Consider the following 22198-nt stretch of genomic DNA (forward strand, 5'->3'; position numbering starts at 1 on the left):
TGCTCTTGGCATGTTGCTACCTGCTTTCTGCAGACTTTACTTCTTTCTAATAAGCCAGACCGTTAGTCCCCGTTAGTTCCCTGGGGGGACTTTCCTGAAGTCCAGTGGTTAGGGCTCTGCCTTCCAGTGCAGGGGCTGCGGGTTTGATCCCTGGTGGGGGAGTTAAGATCCCATTATGTGCAGTGGCAAAAAAAACACAAACCATAAAACAGAAGCAATATTGTAACAGATTCCATAAAGCCTTTTAAAATGCTCCATATTAAAAAGAAATCTTAGAAAGTGTCTCTGGGTTTCTTCTTACTTCCATATCCTCAGCACCTGAAGCAGAACTTAAAACACACCTGTGTCCATTCAACGTTTTAGAAAGGCCGGATAAACTATCATTCCTTGCGTTTGCCATTGTACTTGCTTCCAGCACCAAACAGCAAAATCTGTTGCTTGTGATCTGCTCGGTTCAGGAAAACCAAATATACTGTCAGGAAAGGATGAATCAAACCCTAGAGGATCTCTTTATCAAGCTTGAAGCACCTTTTTGTGTTTGTAACTTGATTCTGACCCTGACGCAGCACTGGGTCTTGCCAGGGCTCTACTGGGCTGTGAATAAATGTTGACAGCAGCGTGCGGTGGACGCCAGCGAGCCGGCGTGGTGTGCCCGTGCCAGGCACAGCTCAGGGCAGAGAGGCTTTGCTTTCCCTTGGTGTCTTTTCCTCCACTTCTCCACAGGTCATCTGGGAAGATGCTCCTTCATTCCCGTTCACTGGGGATGATGACAGCTGGTAGCCCTGAGACCCGGTGACGAGATAAGAACAGAGAGCAGGGGGACCCAGGGGGAGAAGGAGCCAGGTCAGCCAAAGCGAGGGACTCTTGGCAGAATGGCCTCAGTGCCCGCTGGAAGGGGCTGTGCCTAGTGAGGTGCTGGTGGGGCTCGACACAGGATTAGAAGCAGATGAGCGGATTTGGAACTGAAAAGTAATGAGATGGTCCTAGAAGTCCTTTTTATTTAACAGATATTGTGGTAGGCTTCCAATGATGTCCATACCCTCATCCTAGGAGCCTGTGAATATGTTACTTTATTTGGCAAAAGAGGGGACTTCCCAGGTGCCTCAGTGGTAAAGAGTCTGCAAAAGAGACTGCGGGTGCAATTAAGATCCAGGATCTTGGGATGAGGGAGTTGTCTGGCTTATCCAGGTGGACACAACCTAATCACATGAGACTTTAAAAGCAGAGAGCCCTTCTGGGTTGCAGAGAGAGAGCGGCGTGAGACAGACGTCGCGTGCCTGGCTGGATTGATGCTGGAGGAAAGGGGGCTTGTCAGGGTCCTAGAAGCAGGAAAGTCCAGAAGGGCTTCCCCCAGAGCCTCCAGAAGGAACACAGCCCTGCCCAGACTTGATGTTCGACCAACTAGACTCATGCACCACTGGCTTCCAACCTACAAGACTGTAAGGTAATGCATTTGTATTTAAGTCGTCAAATTTGAGAGAATTTGTTCTAGCAACAACAATGCCTGAACACATGCTCAGCTGTTCAGCCGTGTCTCTCCCTCCGTGACCCCGTGGACTGTAGCCTGCCAGGCTCCTCTGTCCATAGGGTTCTCCAGGCAAGGATACAGCGGTGGATTGCCATTTTCTTCTCCAGGGGATCTTCCTGACCCAGGGATCAAACCTGCATCTCCTGCTGGGCAGGCGGACTCCTTACCACTGAGCCACTGGGGAAACCCAGGAGGAACAATACATGAATATAAATATTTATAGAGTCCCATCTTGGGCCAGCACTGAGCTAAATATTAAAGCTACAACAGTATACAAAGTAAACCTAATTTCTGCCCTAATGAGGCTTACTTACAAACTAGGATTTAGAATCTTCAACCAGCTGAAATCTATAGAACAAGTATAAGATAATAAGAGGTCTTGTTACAGCCATTCACCTTCTACTATATTAACTCTGCAAACCATACTCTGAATCAGAAGAAGCAGTTTGTAAATCAGTTTTTCTAATGAAAACATGTGCTCGATAGACATATAATGTATACGTATAAGTAACTTCTGACTACTGAGATGGAGTAGCACTCAGAAACTACTTCTTACAAGGGGCAAGCAGCTCTACAATATTAGCAAAAACCAACAGAGGGGATGAATATCCAACAAGTCACGTGGAGAAGGTAATAAGAACAAGTGACTGTGGAAGTAAATACAGAAGGCTGACAACTTTTGTCTCGTTTCGTAAAATGGGCTATTCATGAGCTAGTGTAACCGGAAGTGGGGTCTGCCTGCTGTCTGCTCAGAAGCCACTAAAGAGGCCAGGTTGGTGGAAAGTTTGCTTTATTTAGGATGTTGGCAACTGGCAGGGGGGTGGGGGAGGGCAGATGCCAAAGGCTGATGACCCCCTCCTCCCACCCACCCGGCCCAGTGGGCAACAGCTTTTATAGACAGGAGGAGGAGGTGACGTGCAGAAACAGCACAGTCAGCTCCGACAGTCGTGTTCATATTGGTCATAGAAGGTCTGACCAGCGTCATCTCGATTGTTTCAGGTACAGTTAGTCTTCAGTTCCAGGGTTTTTGGGTTTTTTTTTTTTTCCATTTCTTGAGGACTTTTCTCAGAATTGTGGCAGCTAAGGTCATGGCTCCAGTCTGTCATGATGCAGTTAACTTCTTCCCCCTGGGGGAGTTTTAGTGTTTATAAGCCAGCTCACAGGATATGGCTCAGAAGATTATCTATAGCCCTTGAAAAGGAACTAACGTCCTTGACTTTGCTTAATGACTATGTTATTACTTGGTCTCCTTTGACTGTTTACCTTTATTTCTGCATTTTCTCACCTCTCTGATTAAACTTATCCTTTGGCTGAAGTTTTTCTGGGGCTTCCCAGGTGGGTCAGTAATAAAGAATCCTCCTGCCAATGCAGGAGATGCGGGAGATGTGGGTTCAATGCCTGGATCAGGAAGATTCCCTGGAGGAGGAAATGGCAACCCACTCCAGTATTCGTGCTTGGGAAATGCCATGGACAGAGGAACCTGACAGGCTACAGTCCATGGGGTTGCCAAGCGTCAGATGCACCTGAGCACAAGCGCACAGGCTTTTCCAGAGACAAAGGGCACGAGGGGCAAAGACCACAGAGTCCTGCTCAGTGCCACTACCACACAGAAACGTAACTGCATAGAAACTTAGAATATGCTGACTAATGGATATGCAGGTCACAAACTTCTCAAGAAACGAAGCACATTTTTTATTATTTGACTTCAAAATCATATTTTGGATTTGAACTTAACATGTATAAGTTATTAGAGGGGTGCCATTTCCGAAAAAATGAGATATGCTTATCTTTGGTTGTCACCAATATCTAACAGGAATGAAAGGCAAGTTACAAGGGGGGCAAAGCTATTATTGCTTATGCTGTTGACTTAGCTTGGAAGACCAAAAAAAAAATTTTTTTTTTGCATTCTCAGCTATATCATATATTATTTTTCCTTTTGCATTCTCAACTACACCATGTCTCATTGTAGAAATGCATCCTAATCTACATGATGAATTAGGAAGGGAGTAGGGGTCCTTATTCTAAAGGAGATCAGCCCTGGGATTTCTTTGGAAGGAATGATGCTAAAGCTGAAACTCCAGTACTTTGGCCACCTCATGCAAAGAGTTGACACATTGGAAAAGACTCTGATACTGGGAGGGATTGTGGGCAGGAGGAGAAGGGGACGACAGAGGATGAGGTGGCTGGATGGCATCACTGACTCGATGGACGTGAGTCTGAGTGAACTCTGGGAGCTGCTGATGGACAGGGAGGCCTGGCGTGCTGCGATTCATGGGGTCGCAAAGAGTCGGACACAACTGAGCAACTGAACTGAACTGAGGAGTCCTTATACATGTAGACTTAGAGAATGAGCCTTCTATTTGACTTTAGTAAAAGAAAACTTTTAAGGACAATTATTCTATATCATATAACTAACAGCTCTCAGTCTGATAATTTTCATGGCCACGGTCTTCATGTAGGAAGTCATCTTAGTTCGCAGTTTCCCCTGTTTCATGGTATCTCTCCTGTGTTCCTGAGATCTCTCGACCTCTATGTTACTGACCTCTGGGGCTGACCTGTGCCTTGTAACATTAGCAGCGTCTCTGGATGCCACCCACTGGGTGTCTGCAGCACCCTCCCCCGCTCATCATTACTCCTAGGCAATGTGTCCAGTTATTGACAGTGTCCCGGGGGGAAGGGGACAAAATCTTCTTGGTTGAGAGTCACCAGCCTAAGTGATTAATGTAAACTAAAGTCACAGAAAAGAATAACTTTGGAGGCATGAAGTCACCCTGTAATTCTTGGTTGTGCTTCCTATTATTAATCTGGTCTTCTGTTAGCAGGACACAGGGGAATTTTCTCAGGGTGAGCCGTGTAATGCATGGACTATTGATACAGCATGGACCCCTCTTTCATTGCAGCGATCAAGGTCTTTCATCTTCATAGCCAGTGCTAGAATAAAACTTTATAGACACTGGGAACTTCTAGAAAAACCACAATATTCTGTTGGCCACTCTCCCAAGTCATTTTATAGACCCTGTTCTAGTTTAATCAAAGGTCATTTATGACTTAAAATATAAAAATCTTAATAGAAGGCCAAGAATTATTTAAACAGTGTGTATATTATCAAGAGTGAGGACTTTAAAAATCACTGAAAAGTAGGTGCAGAGTTAGAGAAATGACAAGGTTTAATCTCTTCTCATGAAATAGGTGAATGACTCAAATTGCGTGGGAGATAGGATGTACAAAGTCACATAAAAGGCTGCTGCTGCTGTTGCTGCTGCTAAGTCGCTTCAGTCGTGTCCAACTCTGTGCGACCCCAGAGATGGCAGCCCACCAGGCTCCCCTGTCCCTGGGATTCTCCAGGCAAGAACACTGGAGTGGGTTGCCATGTCCTTCTCCAATGCATGAACCTGAAAAGTGAATGTCAAGTCACTCAGTCGTGTCCAACTCTTTGCGACCCCATGGACTGCAGCCTACCAGGCTCCCCCGTCCATGGGATTTTCCAGGCAAGAGTACTGGAGTGGGGTGCCATCGCCTTCTCCGCATAAAAGGTTAGATACATACAATTCCATGTTTTCATTAGTTTGGATTTAAAAAATGTTTAGTGCCCACGGAGGAACCAGTATGTGGCGGCGGAGGTGGGGTGGTGGTGGGGAAGGAAAAGAATTCCTCAAAGAACTGCTGAATTATGTATCATTTCTTTTACAAATTGAAGTATAGTTAATTTGCAGTGGTGTGTTTCAAGTGTACAGCAAAGTGATTCAGTTATACACATATATTCTTTTTTGGGTCTTTTCCTTTATAGATTTTTACAAAATATTGAGTATAGTTCCCTGTGCTATATATCATTGCTATTCTTTGTATAATCAGAGTGACTTTGGGTTTATTTACCACACAGAGCGACAAGGGTTTTGAACAGTAATGCATGCTTGGTGTTTTAAAATGAATAGTGTTAAAGAATTGCTAGATTCTTTGTTTTCTTTTTTAATATAATTGCTTTACAATGTTGCATTAGTTTCTTCTGTAAACCAGTGTGAATCAGCTACACACCCACACCCCCACACCCCCACACCCCCACACCCCCACACCCCCACACACCCTCCCCCTTCAGCCTCCCTCCCAGCCCCGCAGCCCGCCCCCCAGGTCATCACAGGCACCGAGCTGAGCTCCCGGTGCGGTACAACAGCTTCCCACTAGCCGTCTGTTTCACACACAGCAGAGTATGTGCTTCTCTCTCTCAGTTCATCCCACCATGAAAAGGAAGGAAATTGGGTCATTTGTAATGATGTGGATGAACCTAGAGTCTATCATACAAAGTGACGTAAGTGAGAAAGGGAAAAACGAGCATCATGTATTAACTCGTATATATGGGATCTAGGCAGCTTCCCTGGTAGCTCACAGTGAAGGATTTGCCTGCAGTGCGGGAGACCCGAGCTTGACGATTTCTTGGTTGAGACGATCCCCTGGAGAAAGGAATAGCAACCCATTCCAGCATTCTTGCCTGGAGAATTCCATGGACAAAGGAAAAACAAATAGTACAGATGAGCCTATTTGCAGGCAGAAACAGAGAGGGAGATGTAGAGAATGTATTGTGGACACAGTGGGAAGGAGAGGGTGGGGTGAATTAAAAGAATCTGTCCTTTAACTGTGGAATAATATACCCTGAACATGGAAAATCTCATCATACGATCAGTTCAATTCTCTACAGACACAGAGCAGAGGGTCCACCTGCTGAAGCTGGGGAGCTGGCATGTCGCTGTTTTTAAAGTGGTCACACCTGTGGAACCAAAAGACACATCATTAGCTAATTGGCAGAAGATGCATTTAAGAGAAAACCCTACAGTGTAGAAGGCAGAGGGAGAAGGGGTGTCCTGGATATACCACAGTAAGATCGGTTTCTTGATTTCTAATCACTTCCGGAGTCTCACAGCATCAAGTTGGAGAAAATGGCATTCATCAAAAATCTTATGGAAAGCAATAAGCATCCTAGGTCAATGATTTAGCAGAAAGAGGTTTTAAAAAAATCAAACTTTGTCACCAAAGGCACACACAAAAAGGGGAACACGATTTTCTGTAAGGAGCAAATTTAAGCACGCTCATTTTACAACCCTGGCATTGATGTGTAATCCTAGGTCCCAGGGTATAAAGGTATGTCTAAAGAAGACTAAAGCCTCTTCAGAGTGAGTACTTTCTGAATTCCTCTTTTCTAAGTTACCAGGTGAATTCCTGTGGTTTAGCCTATGAGAAGGCACCACACACGCACGCACGCACGCACGCACGCAGGTGACACGTCCTTTTTGCCCTCAGGAGATTGAAATATGATTTCCCAAGCTGGTGGACAGGTTGGCAATTGAAATCAAACTGCTCTTTGCCTCTCAAAGCGCTGGCATGAGGGCCGTTCCCTCTGATTGGTTGTCCCTGGAGCGGGGTGAGGGGCAGGGGGAAGCGCTGAGGCCGGAAGCGCCTGTGCTGGCTGCTGGATCAATGGTCAGTGTCAGCGGGGCTCTGTTTAATGAACCTTCCACCGGCGTCCCCGCCTCGCTGACAGCAGTGGGTAGCACCAGTGCCAACGCCGAGGACGCGGCATCTATTGGAAGGCGAAATAATTGCTTCATTTTCTGGTACAAAGATATAAACCTGATTTTTGTGTACATAAGAGCGCGCTTTCAATCCTTAACTGGAAGAGAGCCTGGCGCGGAGCACAGAGTGAAACGGGGTAGAAAGAGATCGGCTCTCAGAACTACAGGAGAATTGCCAAGGGCTTTATAGTCAAGGGATTCTTGGGCTCTGTGGGCCAGCACCCAGCCCAAAGCGTGCTGTCTCGGTCACAGAGGGGAAAACGGTTGTTTCCGATGGTGCCTTTCCACGAGAAAGTGTTTTGACAAATCAAGAGAAGCAGGGAAAACCACCCCACTGATGAGATTTGCACCTAATTTGTCTCGTTACTGCCTCGTTATGTTGGGGCATGCGCAGCAGGACGCCCGTCCCAAATGCGGTATCTGGCGCACGACTGAGGGTTAGGAGGGAAATGAATGTGACAGCCGGAACCCAGAATATTCCTGTCATACCTCCTACTTCCCTGAATTTCCTTTAACTGCCTTTGTGTTGGCGAGTGAAATTATGAGGCGGTTGTGTCCTTTTCAAGATGCGTTTCTAAATGCTGCTACGGTTAAGATTAAGGTGCGATTACTCTGAAACGTGAACACGTGCGTGCGTGCTCAGTCGTGTCTGACTCTCTGCGACCCCATCATGGACTGCAGCCCGCCAGGCTCCTCCATCCATGGGATTCTCCAGGCAAGGATACTGGAGTGGGTTGCCATTTCCTTCTCCAGAAACGTGAACACAGTGCAGCCTGAAATTGTGGCATTCAGGTGATTATGTCAAATAGCATTCACAGATACTTCTAGATTTCTACACCATAGCCCGTTTGTATTTGATTTTTTAAAATACATTATGCTTGTTTTTAAGCATTAGGATAAATCAGTCCTTCCCTAGATACTTGACAACTCACAAAACAAACCCAACAAACTTTGAAACGACGCTGCTGTAATAGGTAGGAAAGTAGAGAATTGCACTTGTTTTCACAATCTAACTGGAGTAGGATGTGAATTGAAACTGATGATCATCCAATTTGTAAGTCAGCTTTCGGGCAGAATCAATACTTTCCAGCCATGATTCTTTTAAATGAACCACTTCCCTTGAGTTTTGTCAACATCTCAATATTCTTTCCCAAATCCCTTTTTTTTTCTTGTCCAGCATTTTTCTCATTTACTGATTTTTCACACAAATATTTGAGTATATTGCAGAGAGGAGGTTATTTTCTTCCACCTACTTCTGGGCTGTGTGACCTTGAACAAGTCAACATTTGAGATTAATTTGTCTAATCTTGTTTAAAATGGAGATATATTGAAAAGCACAAGTGTGTTAATCACTAAGTCATGTCCAACTCTTTTCAATTCCATGGACTGTAGCCCGCCAGGCTCCTCTGCCCATGGAATTTCCCAGGCAGCAATACTGGAGAGGGTTATCATATCCTTCTCCAGGGGATCTTCCCGACCCAGGGATCAAACCTGGGTCTCCTACATGGCAGGTGGATTCTTTACCATCTGAGCTAGCAGGAGATAATATTAACAGCCACTTAATGAAGTAGTGATGGCAACTTGCAAAAAGAAAGAAACAAATATAGGGGATATATCTAAGCATCATGTCTGGAACTTAGAATGTCCCCTATTGAATACAAATTAAAGGTAAGTACCTCCATCTCCTATCTCCTTGACCACAATGAACAGACATCTTCCCGGATGCTGAAGGAGGGCTTTGTGGGCTTTCTTGTCAACCTCTCTCTCACCCTTGTGGTGCTGCTAAGGCCCCCTTTTCTCCATTTCCAGGTCATTCATTCATTCACCAAGGGCTGCATCCAACACGCATGCTAATAGACTTTCCTCGAGTTGTTTCTGCTGAGAATCCCCATCAGCAAACCACAGGGAACAACAGAGAATACAACAAAGGACTTACTTACGCTTTGGCTCCCCGGTGGCTCAGTCGGTAAAGAATACGCCTGCGATATGGGAGACCCAGGTTCGATCCCTGGGTTGGGAAGATCCCCTGGAGAAGGGAATGGCAGCCACGCCAGTGTTCCTGTTGGGAAATCCCAGGGACAGAGGAGCCTGGTGGACTACAGTCCATGGGACCACACAGTCAGACATGACTCAGTGACTGAACAACAACAGTCCCAGCTTTCAGCAAAACTGCAAAGAGGCATTTTTCCTCGTACTTTCCCCTGACCCCTTCTGTTCCATCGTGTCTTCTATGGATGGGTCACCACCCTTCCTCAGCCCTCACACTGTATTTTTCAGTGAAGAATTCCCCTTAGCCAAATCCTTTTTATTAGTAAAATGAAAACCCCTCATCCCACAGTAATCAAGTGTTCAGATTCTGTCTGGACCGTGACGCTTTAGCAAGGAGAAAAGTCCTCTGGTGAGCCCTCTGCGCTGGACACACTTACGTCCCGGCTACCAGCTCCTCAGCTACCGCTGGCCGGCCAGTTTCTCCAGCGTGCGGTCTCAGCACCCATGTTTGATTCTCACTGCCTGTCCCGCACGCCTCTCCCGTGAGAGTGAAGGAGGCCTGGGAGAATCTGCTTGGTCCCCAAGCGTGCATGGCTGGAAAGTGAGGGAGCTGACGTTGCAGGCTGGGGCCCAAACCCTCTGCCGCTACCCAGGAGGGCGATCCCAGGGATGCGTTTTCTGGCCCAGAACGTCTCGGTGGGGATGAGATGGAGGGAACACTGTGTGTTGTGTGCTCCTCCTTTCTTCCTGCAGCCTTTCCAGTCTCTCGGTCTTGTTCCATCTGATCACCTCCCAGAAAGTCGCCTGTGTGTAAGGGGGGCTATCTCTAACAGCTCCTGGGGCACGCCCAGGCTAAGGCGTGTACTCACTTGCATCACAACAAGCAAGGAAGATTGTGAGATGATTCCAGAATGCGTTACATTGTTTTTTAATGTTAAATTATGGCAACCCACTCCAGTATTCTTGCCTGGAGAATGCCATGGACGGAGGAGCCCGGTGGGCTACAGTCCATTGGGTCGCAAAGAGTCGGACACGACTGAGCGACTTCACTTCACTTTGGTTGTGCCAGGCCTTAGTTGTGGCACGTGGGATCTTCGCTGTGTTATGCGGGATATTTCAGCTGTAGCAGGCGGACTTTCTAGCTGTGGCTCACCACTCGCGTATGCTCTAGTTACTCCGAGACACGTGGGATCTTTGTTCCCCAGCTAGGGATCAAACCTTTGTCCCCTGCATTGCCAGGTGGATTCTTAACCACAGGACCACCATAGAAGTCCCCAGAATGTGATACAAGCTTTAAAGACATAAAGAGGGTAAAATGGAAGTGACCATTATTAAGGCCAGGATGCCCGTGTGAGGGGGTGTGACATACTCCAGGGTGGTCTGTGACAGTGTCTTCAAGAGAGACCTTGAACTGATGCCTAAATGATGGGAAGGAGCTGATGATAGAAAAGCCTGGAAGGGAAGAATTTACCTTCCGTCAAAGCAGAGACTGTGAGCTCCTGAGGGGGGCTGGACAGGCGCCTTCTACAGATAGAAGAATCTCAGTGCGGCTGCGGCAAAGTGGGTGGGAGAGAGACTCAGAGGCCTTCCCAGGCTGCGGAGCAATTCGGATTGTATTTTGTGGGCAACTGGACAATACTGAAGGATTTTGAGCTGAGAAAGTGAAGTGCTGTGAGTTCTGTGATAAACAGTTCATGCTGACTGTTGCGTGGAAAACCACAGGCCAGGTGGATCAGTAGGGAGACTTGGGTGATGGGTGATGTGGTCCAGACTTGGACAGTGGCGGAGGCGGGAGAGAAAGTCTAGGCTTCCCCTTCCAGGCAATATTTGGGTTTAAACAACTTTAATTTGATGCCCTGCTGGTTGGATGTGTTGGTATGTATGTTTCTGGCTAGTGAGGGTCAGAGGCCTTTCCCTGCTCTGGGGTTCCCTACACTATAGGAATTTCACTTGTAAAAGACCATGGCTGCTTTTTTGGTTTTGTTTTTCTTCAAACTGTGCTGTGTGATGCAGGCTCTAGCTCCCTGACCAGGGATCAGACCTAGGCCCCCTGCATTGGAAGCATGGAGTCTTAACCGTTGCACCACCAGGGAAGTCCCTGAAAGACTACGGCTTCTTAATTTAGGATATATTGCTTGTCAAATAGTGTATCACTATAAGCAGTGTATTCCTTTAAAAAAAAAAATATATATATATATATATCAGAATAACTTCAGAAAAGTCGATTTGCATCATGTGCCAATCTTCCTACAGTGCTGGTGTGAAGTGCCTACGGGGAGGGAATTTTGCAGACAGCAGAAGAAGAAAGATCCATACCCTGACCTGTGGGAGAAAGAAAGGAGAAAATAACAACAGGAGTTTCATGATCTGGCTGATGCACATTCTTAGATGAATAAATATTAACACAGAGGTGAAATGTTAACTTTACAGAAAATACCAGAACACTAACAAACAAGAGTAACTAATATTCTAAGAAGTGGAAACAACTTTCTTGGGATATTTGTTGCACTAAATGAATAGATTATTGAGGGGAAATATTTGATGGCAGGACATCTGCATACATATTAGAAATATTATGGAGAGAACACATTTGCAGAAACTATTATGGGAAAATTTTCCAATTTAAATGACTCATCCTGCTTGCCTGATTTTGGTTAGCTTATATATATATGGATTGATTGTTGGTTAATAATTTCTGTTATATTTGAATTTAAAGGTTGCTTTAAAATTTCTTTTCTTTTTTAGAGTTTACACTACACATGGTAGATTGTATGAGTTTATGCTTTAATTGAAGTATAGGTGATTTTCAATGCATGTTTCAGGTATACAGCACAGTGAGACAGTTATACATATATTTTTAAGTATATATATTCTTAATCAGATTCCAACCCCTGGTGGTCGAGTGGTTAGGATTCAGCAATCTCTCTCTTTATATTAGATTCCATTCCCTTACAGGTTATTGCAAAATATTGACCATAGTTTCCCATACGGTACAGTAGTAGGTTCTTTTCAGTTAACTAGTTTATAGATGGTAGAGTGTGCACATTAACTCTAAACTCCTAATTTATCTGTCGTATCCTCTACCCCTTTGGTAACCTAAGTTTGTTTCTACTCTGTGAGTTGATTTCTATTTTAGAAATGAATTCATTTGTACAATGTTTTTTAGATTCCACATGTAAGTAAAATTGTATGATATTTGTCTTTGTCTGTCTGGCTTACTTCACTATGTATGGTAATTTCTAGGTCTATCCATGTTGCTACAAATGGCATTATTTCATCCTTTGTTATGGCTGAGTAGTATTCCATAGTATATATGTACCACATCTGCTTTATTGATTCATCAGTTGGTGGATGAAAATGTATGTTTTCCCCGTGTCTTGGCTATTGTAAATAGAGCTGCAGTGAACAGAGGTGTCCTTGTATCTCTTTGAGTTATAGTTTTTGTCTGGATATATGCCCAGGAGTGTGATTGCTGGATGATGTGGTGGTTCTGTTTGTAGGTCTTGAGAAACCTCCGTACTGTTTTCCACAGTGGCTGAACCAATCTGCACCCCCACCGACAGTGTAGGAGGGTTTCCTTCTCTCCACACCCCTGCCAGAATTTATTTCTAGACTTTTCAGTGATGGCCATTCTGACCGGTGTGAGGCTTAGTACCGCACTGTACTTTTTATTTGCATTTCTCTAATATTAGTAATGTAGAGCATTTCTTTATGTACCCATTGGCCATCTATATATCTTCTTTAGAGAAATACCTACATAGGTCTTCTGCCCATTTTTTGACTGGGTCATTTTGTCTTTCTGTCATTGAGTTGTATGGGCCATTTGTATATTTTGGAAATTATGGTTTTGTCCATTGCCTCATTTAAAAATATTTTCTTCCAGCCTGTAGATTGTTTTTCCTTTCTGTTTATGGTTTGCTTTGCTGTGCCAACACATTTAAGTTTGTTTAGGCCCCACCGGTTTATTTTTGTTTTTATTTCCATTGCACTAGGAGCAGGATCTAGAAAGATATTGCTGTGATTTATATCAAAAAGTATTCTGCCTGGGTTTTCCTGTAAGACTTTTTTACTACCTGGTCTTAATTTTAGGTCTTTAACCAATTTTGAGTTTATTTGGGGATGTGGTGCTAGAGACTGTTCCAGATTCATTCTTTTACAGATAGCGTTCTACTTTCCCCAGCACCACTCATGGAAAACACTGTCTTTTCTCCACTGTATATGTTCTTGCTTCCTTTGTCATAGATTAATTGACCTTAGGTGTGTGGGTTTGTTTCTGGACTTTTATCCTGTTCCACTGATCTGTATTTCTGTTTTTGTGCCATCACCAAGCTGTTTTATTACTGCAGCTTTGTGGTATAGTCTGAAGTCAGGGAGTGCAATTCCTCCTCTCCATTTTTCTTTCACAAGACTGTTTTGGCTAGTTGGTGTCTTTTGTGTTTCCACACAAATGTAAATGTTTTGTGGAATGACACTGACGCTGGTCATTAGATGAGGACTGCCTTGGCCGCCCTGGTGGCGCAGGCATTTCACGCCCGCGCTTCTCCCGGCCAGGCTCACGCTCTGTCGTTTCAGCTGTGTGTCAGCTGCAGTCTCCATCATTAGCATCTCCTGGTTTTCAGAGCAGAGGTCTTCTGTCTCCTCGGTAGCTTTCTTCTTTTTGTTGTTTTGTCAACTTAAACTGGGTAAAATTAGTGATCAGAACAAAATGGGATTAACTAGGAAAAACTGAACATAAGAAATGCTTTCAGTTCAGTTCAGTCACTCAGTCGTGTCTGACTCTTCTCGACCCCATGAATCGCAGCACGCCAGGACTCCCTGTCCATCACCAACTCCCGGAGTTCACTCAGACTCACGTCCATCGAGTCCATGATGCCATCCAGCCATCTCATCCTCTGTCGTCCCCTTCTCCTCTTGCCCCCAGTCACTCCCAGCATCAGAGTCTTTTCCAATGAGTCAACTCTTCGCAGGAGGTGGCCAAAGTACTGGAGTTTCAGCTTTAGCATCATTCCTTCCAAAGAAGTCCCAGGGCTGATCTCCTTCAGAATGGACTGGTTGGATCTCCTTGCAGTCCAAGGGACTCTCAAGAGTCTTCTCCAACACCACAGTTCAAAAGCATCAATTCTTCGGTGCTCAGCTTTCTTCACAGTCCAAATCTCACATCCATACATGAGCAGTGGAAAAACCATAGCCTTGACCAGACGAACCTTTGCTGGCAAAGTAATGTCTCTGCTTTTCAATGTTATCTAGGTTGGTCATAACTTTTCTTCCAAGGAGTAAGCGTCTTTTAATTTCATGGCTGCAGTCACCATCTGCAGTGATTTTGGAGCCCCAAAAAGTCAAGTCTGACACTGTTTCCACTGTTTCCCCATCTATTTGCCATAAAGTGATGGGACCAGATGCCATGATCTTAGTTTTCTGAATGTTGAGTTTTAAGCCAACCTTTTCACTCTCCTCTTTCACCTTCATCAAGAGGTTTTTTAAAAAAGTTCCTCTTCACTTTCTGCCATAGGGTGCTGTCATCTGCATATTTGAGGTTATTGATATTTCTCCTGGCAATCTTGATTCCAGCTTGTGCTTCTTCCAGCCTAGCATTTCTAATGATGTACTCTGCATATGTGTTAAATAAGCAGGGTGACAATATACAGCCTTGACATACTCCTTTTCCTATTTGGAACCAGTCTGTTGTTCCATGTCCAGTTCTAACTGTTGCTTCCTGACCTGCATACAGATTTCTCAAGAGGCAGGTCAGGTGGTCTGGTATTCCCATCTCTTTCAGAATTTTCCACAGTTTATTGTGATCCACACAGTCAAAGGCTTTGGCATAGTCAATAAAGCAGAAATAGATGCCTTTCTGGAACTCTCTTGCTTTTTCCATGATCCAGCGGATGTTGGCAATTTGGTCTCTGGTTCCTCTGCCTTTTCTAAAACCAGCTTGAACAACTGGAAGTTCATGGTTCATGTATTGCTGAAGCCTGGCTTGGAGAATTTTGAGCATTACTTTACTAGTGTATGAGATGAGTGCAATTGTGTGGTAGTTTGAGCATTCTTTGGCATTGCCTTTCTTTGGGATTGGAATGAAAACTGACCTTTTCCAGTCCTGTGGCCACTGCTGAGTTTTCCAAATTTGCTGGCATACTGAGTGCAGCACTTTCACGGCATCATCTTTCAGGATTTGGAATAGCTCAACTGGAATTCCATCACCTCCACTAGCTTTGTTCGTAGTGATGCTTTCTAAGGCCCACTTGACTTCACATTCCAGGATGTCTGGCTCTAGGTCAGTGATCACACCATTGTGATTATCTGGGTCATGAAGATCTTTTTTGTACAGTTCTTCTGTGTATTCTTGCCATCTCTTCTTAATATCTTCTGCTTCTGTTAGGTTCATACCATTTCTGTCCTTTATCAAGCCCATCTTTGCATAAACTGTTCCCTTGGTATCTCTAATTTTCTTGAAGAGATCTCTAGTCTTTCCCATTCTGTTGTTTTCCTCTATTTCTTTGCATTGATCACTAAGGAAGGATTTCTTATCTCTTATTGCTTTTCTTTGGAACTCTGCATTCAGATGCTTATATATGTCCTTTTCTCCTTTGCTTTTCACTTCTCTTCTTTTCACAGCTTATTTGTAAGGCCTCCCCAGACAGCCATTTTGCTTTTTTGCATTTCTTTTCCATGGGGATGGTCTTGATCCCTATCTCCTGTACAATGTCACGAACCTCAGTCCATAGTTCATCAGGCAGTCTATCTATCAGATCTAGTCCCTTAAATCTATTTCTCACTTCCACTGTATAATCATAAGGGATTTGATTTAGAGCATATCTGAATGGTCTAGTGGTTTTCCCTACTTTCTTCAATTTAAGTCTGAATTCAGCAATAAGGAGTTCATGGTCTGAGCCACAGTCAGCTCCTGGTCTTGTTTTTGCTGACTGTATAGAGCTTCTCCATCTTTGGCTGCAAAGAATATAATCAATCTGATTTTGGTGTTGACCATCTGGTGATGTCCATGTGTAGAATCTTCTCTTGTATTGTTGGAAGAGGGTGTTTGCTATGACCAGTGCATTTTCTTGGCAAAACTCTATTAGTCTTTGCCCTGCTTCATTCCGTATTCCCAGGCCAAATTTGCCTGTTACTCCAGGTGTTTCTTGATTTCCTACTTTTGCATTCCAGTCCCCTATAATGAAAAGGACATCTTTTCTGGGTGGTAGTTCTAAAAGGTCTTGTAGGTCTTCATAGAACCATTCAACTTCAGCTTCTTCAGCATTACTGGTTGGGGCAAGTAATCCCCAAGTATGACTTGGATTACTGTGATATTGAATGGTTTGCCTTGGAAACGAACAGAGATCGTTCTGTGGTTTTTGAGATTGCATCCAAGTACTGCATTTCGAACTCTTTTGTTGACCATGATGGCTACTCCATTTATTCTGAGGGCTTCCTGCCCGCAGTAGTAGATATAATGGTCATCTGAGTTAAATTCACCCATTCCAGTCCATTTTAGTTCGCTGATTCCTAGAATGTCGACGTTCACTCTTGCCATCTCTTGTTTGACCACTTCCAATTTGCCTTGATTCATGGACCTGACATTCCAGGTTCCTATGCAATATTGCTCTTTATAGCATCGGACTTTGCTTCTGTCACCAGTCACATCCACAATTGGGTATTGTTTTTGCTTTGGCTCCACCCCTTCATTCTTTCTGGAGTTATTTCTCCACTGATCTCCAGTAGCATATTGGGCACCTACTGACCTGGGGAGTTCCTCTTTCCGTATCCTATCATTTTGCCTTTTCATACTGTTCATGGGGTTCTCAAAGCAAGAATACTGAAGTGGTTTGCCATTCCCTTTTCCAGTGGACCACATTCTGTCAGACCTCTCCACCATGACCCGCCTGTCTTGGGTGGCCCCACGGGCATGGCTTAGTTTCATTGAGTTATACAGGGCTGTGGTCCTAGTGTGATTCGATTGACTAGTTTTCTGTGAGTATGGTTTCAGTGTGTCTGCCCTCTGATGCCCTCTTGCAACACCTACCGTCTTACTTGGGTTTCTCTTACCTTGTAAAGAGATGCTTTACAGATAATATATCCTTTTCATGCTGATTATTTTGACCGGGTTTAATACAGGTGATTATTCTTCAGTCTTCTGAGTTTAAATGATTCAGGTAGCCATAAAGTATGAAAATATAGACAAATATACATACGCAGTTTACTGATCTTCCATGATATGTTCAGCATGCCTCACTAGCAGCTCATAACTGAATCAGCAAATGTGCAATGAGCAGTGCACACTAAAGCAGCACCCCCACTGCTCCTGCAGCTCCATTTACAGTGCATTGTCTCGTATGATTTGTGTCTAATTTTCCCTGAATGATCTGCACCTTTAGCATATCCGAGAAGTGATCAAGGGAGCCCAGTCTACTAAGAGACACTCGTGGTCACCGGTATTTTATTTTTTATAAGATTCACCTACTGTAAGTCTTACAAACATTTTTTCCATTTACATTATACCAGGAAAAAAAAGACTACTAGAAATGAGATAATGGAAAAACAAAAGCAGATTTCTTTTGCTTTCAAATGATTCTACACCAAAACATTTTGCTTAAATGATTTTAATCAATAGATGAAAGACTCTTTAAATGGTACTCAGAATACGTTACCGATTTTAGAAGCGGTCTCACTCAGTGATTTCAGAACACAATGTAGAGGTGCAGTGGTCATGTTAGGGCTTCTTAATTATTCCAGGGGATAAAGGTCTTCTTCAAGTATGGGTAGAGATGAAATCCTTCTATAGGATTAATCTCTAAGAGCTATTTTCCTTTGTAGACTACAATATTATTGTTGGTTTCATACACTTTTATTTTATCAAGAACTCCCACAGGAAGACATTTCTGGAGGTTTTCCCAGGTATAAATGTCTACATTTTCTGTTGTGCTTACAATGTCTGGAAAATGCGGCACGTCCAGACCCAGATACTTCATAATTGCCTCTTCCGTATACTCTTGGAGGGCAGTCAAATTCAGGACCATTCCTGTAACAGGACCACTCCTCCAGGTACTCTCAGCACAACTTTATAGGTAATGAGGCAGAATCACTGAGCTTAGCTTCCACGAGTAACACTTTGTACCGGTAAAGCTTGGTGAAATTCTCCCCCTCACCCGTTCCGCTGGTGACAATTTATCAAAGAAAGATGGAATTATGTAGACAGGTCCTCTAGCAAGTGTTGCAGTGCGACAGTTTGGGTGAATAGAAGAAAACACACTATGAGCAGGTTTTACACTCAGAGTAACGGTGTCAGAGAAGGCTCAAGCCAGGGACTTCTGTCATCTTCTTTAATTGAATGATAATTTTCTTAGGACTGTGGGCTTTCAGTCAATATTTGCTAAACATTAGCCTATATCTTGGTAACTCTTTTAATAAAGTAAAATGAAGGAAAATAATACACAGAATCATTTTCATATTTTAAGACATACAAAGGAAGTCTAAAGTGGATAGATAGAAACCAATGTATTTGTTACTATTTTCTGTCTCATGTCTTTCTGGCTTGAAGGAAATATATGATGAGATCATTTGATTGTTCCACCTTTACTTGAAAGGTCTTCCTGGCGGCTCAGCTGGTAAAGAATACACCTTTGCAGGAATACATGAATGCAGGAGACCTGGGTTCAGTCCCTGGGTTGGGAAGACCCCTTGGAGAAGGGAACGGCTATTCACTCCAGTATTGTGGCCTGGAGAATTCCACGGATTCTTCCACGGGGTCGCACAGAGTTGGACACACTGAGCGACTTTCGCTTCACCTCACTTACTTGAAAGTGTGGTTGTTGTGGCACGTCCCGAACAGTTTCAAGTTTTCCCCATCACTCAGAGACGTGCTGCGGGGGTGATGGGTCGTGCCGAAGAGACGAGGCGGGACACTTGTGCCCGTGGGCGAGGACCCAAGCCCGGGCCATTCGTGGCTTTACATCCTCGCACCCTGGCCAGCGTCTTAACCCCCTGGCCTACCGCCAGGCTGGCGTGGGCAGAGCCTCCCCCGGGGCTTCCTCAGGTAGGTTTAGTCCTAGGAAGTTTTCGTCTTTTTAATGCAGTGGTAAATGGGATTGCTCGCTAAGTTTTTTCTTCCTGCTCTTTTGTTGTTAGTGTATAGCAATACAACAGATGGCTCTGCATGAATTTAGTGTCCTGCAGCATTACCAAGTTCATTGAGGAGTCCCTGCAGCTTTCTGGTAGCATCGTTAGAAATTCCTACGTGTAGAACCATGTTCTCTGCAAACAGTGATGGTTTTACTTCTTTTCCAGATTTGATTTTCTTTCCTGATTGCTGCTCTGATTGCTATTGCTAAGACTCCCAAAATACGTTGCCTCAAGTTGGCAGCTCTGGGTTCCCTCATTTTGTTCACAGTCTTACAGGAAACGCCTTCAGCCTTTCTCTGCTGCATGTGATGTTAGCTGTGGGCTTGTCATATACGGCCTTTATTACTCTAAGATATGTTCCTTCTATGTCCCCACTCTCTGGAGATTTTTTTTGTAAATACTGTATTCTGGCTGCGCTGGATATTCATTGCTATGCAGGCTTCCTCTAGTTGCCATGAGCGGGGGCTACCCTTGGTTGCAGTGGGCAGGCTTCTCATTTCAGGGGTTTCCCTCATGTCGGAGCTCCAGCTCCAGGCCTGTGGGCTCAGCAGGGTGGTGCGTGGGCTTCAGCTCTTGGTGCACGCAGGCTCAGCGGTTGGGGCTCACAGGCTGTAGAGCGCAGGCTCAGCAGTTGTGATGCTCGGGCTTAGCTGCTCTGCTGTATATGGGATCTTTCTAGACCAGGGATCTGGAAACCCGTGTCCCCTGCATTGGCTGGCAGATTCTCAAGCAAATGCATTTTCAGTGAATCCCCTGATGTGTGTCCCGGCAACAATACTGGAGGGGGTTGTCACACCCTCGTCCAGGGGAATCTTTCCAACCCAGGGATCGAACCCACGTCTCTTGCATCTTCTGCATTGTCAGGCAGGTTCTTTACCACTAGCGCTACCTGGGAAACCACTCAACCACTGGATCAGCAAGGGAAGTCCCAGCACTTTCTGGAGACATTTTTTTTTTTTTTTAATACATGGATGTCAAATTGTATCTAAAGCTTTTCCTGCCTCTGGTGAAAGGATTATATGGTTTTTATTCAGTTGGTCAATACGGGGTATCGCACTGATTTACCGATATTGAAAAATGCTTGCACCCCTGGAATAGAGCCTACTTGATCATGGTGTATAATCCTTCTAATGCATTGTTGATTTGGTTTGCTAGTGTTGTGTTGAGGGCTTTGGCATCTGTGTTCACCAGTGATATAGGCCTAAAATTTTGTTTTTCGTGTGTGGTTTCTTTGATTTTTGGTACCAGAGTGATGGTGGCCTCACAGAACGAGTTCAGAAGTGTTCCATCCTCTTCAGTTTTTTGGAAAAGTTGCAGAAGGACAGGCGTTAACTCTTCTCTAAATATTTGGTAGAATTCCCCTGTGAGGTCATCTGGTCCTGGACTTGTCTTCGTGGGGTGCCTTTAAATTCCTGATTCAGTTTCAGGAACAGTAATTGGTCAGCTCATATTTTCTAGGTCTTCCTGATTCAGTTTTGGGAGGTTGTGCCTTTGTGAAAATCTGTCCGTTCCCCTAGATTGTCCGTTTTATTGGCAAATAATCGCTCTTAGTATTCTCTTAGGGTCCTTCGCATTTCTGCGATGTCAGTTATAAGTTCTTCCTTTACATTTCTACCTTTGTTGATTCGGGGCCTCTCCTTTTTGTTTTGTGATGAGTCTGGTTAAGGTTTATCAATTTTTATCTTTCCAAAGAACAAGCTTTCAGTTTCACTGATATATTCTTTGTGTGTTTTTTAAAGGCTCAATTTATTTCAGCTCTGTCCATTATGATCTATTATCTATGCATTCATTTTAATTTTTTTTCATTATGGTTCAGTTCAGTTCAGTCGCTCAGTCGTGTCCGACTCTTTGTGACCCCATGAATTGCAGCACGCCAGGCCTCCCTGTCCATCACCGACTCCCGGAGTTCACCCAGACTCACGTCCACTGAGTCAGTGATGCCATCCAGCCATCTCATCCTCTGTCGTCCCCTTCTCCTCCTGCCCCCAATCCCTCCCAGCATCAGAGTCTTTTAATTACAGAATATTGAATATAGTTCCATCTGGCATACAATAAGACCTTGTTCCTTTCTAAAAGTTAATTTTTAATCTAAGTCTTAAAATCTTTAAGTTTAGAGTATAATTGAGTAACAGCGTGTTAGTGCGGGTATACAGCAGAGTGAGTCGATTACATATACACATGTATCTATTTTTTTCAAGTTCTTTCCCATTTAGGTTATTACCAAATATTGAGCAGAGGTCCCCGTGCGATACAGTAGGTCCTTCTTTATTGTAAATATAGCAGTGTGTATGTGTCTGTCCCAAACTCCCCATCTATTCCTCTTTGCCACCCACTGTGCCTGGTAACCACGTTTGAGACTATGCTATTTTGTAAGTAAGTTTTTGTAAGTGAGTTCACCACTGTCTTAGATTCCACGAATAAGCACCGTCATACGCTCTTCTTCTCTGCCTGGATTGTCTCACTCAGTTTGACCCTCTATCCATGCTGCTGCAAATGGCATCACTTCATTCTTTTCTACGGCCGAGTAATAATATGTACCGTTTGTGTCCGTTTCTCTTGATGGGCATTTAGATTGCTTCCACGTCCTGGCTATTGAGTTCTGCGGTGAACACTGGGGTGTGTGTATCATTTCAAACCATGTATTTCTCTGGATATAGGCCTGGAAGTGGAATTGCTGAATCACATGCTAGATAAATCATATGGTAGGGCTTCCCTGGTGGCTCAGATGGTGAAGAGTCTGCCCACAATGTGGGAGACACAGGTACGATCCTTGGGCCAGGAAGATCCCCCAGAGAAGGGACTGGCAACCCACTCCAGTATTCTTGTCTGGAGAATTCCATGGACAGAGGAACCTGGGGGGCTACAACTGAGCAATAACATTTCATAGTAGCTATGCCAATTCACACTTCCAGCAACAGTGTAGGAGGGTTCCCTTTTCTCCAGGACCTTGTGTTTTAATCCACATTGTGTATTAATACTTTGAATCTTCCAACCCCAAACTCCC

The 22198-nt window shown here is 44.3% G+C and overlaps 1 pseudogene; it reads right to left on the bottom strand.

Annotated features, from left to right (window-relative positions):
- Positions 1-17072: 17072 nt before the first annotated feature.
- LOC123465777 lies at positions 17073-19321 on the bottom strand (annotated as a pseudogene).
- Between the last annotated feature and the right edge of the window lie 2877 nt (positions 19322-22198).

This window comes from Bubalus bubalis, chromosome 5 (assembly GCF_019923935.1).
Source record: "Bubalus bubalis isolate 160015118507 breed Murrah chromosome 5, NDDB_SH_1, whole genome shotgun sequence".
In the NCBI taxonomy this organism is placed as follows: domain Eukaryota; kingdom Metazoa; phylum Chordata; class Mammalia; order Artiodactyla; family Bovidae; genus Bubalus; species Bubalus bubalis.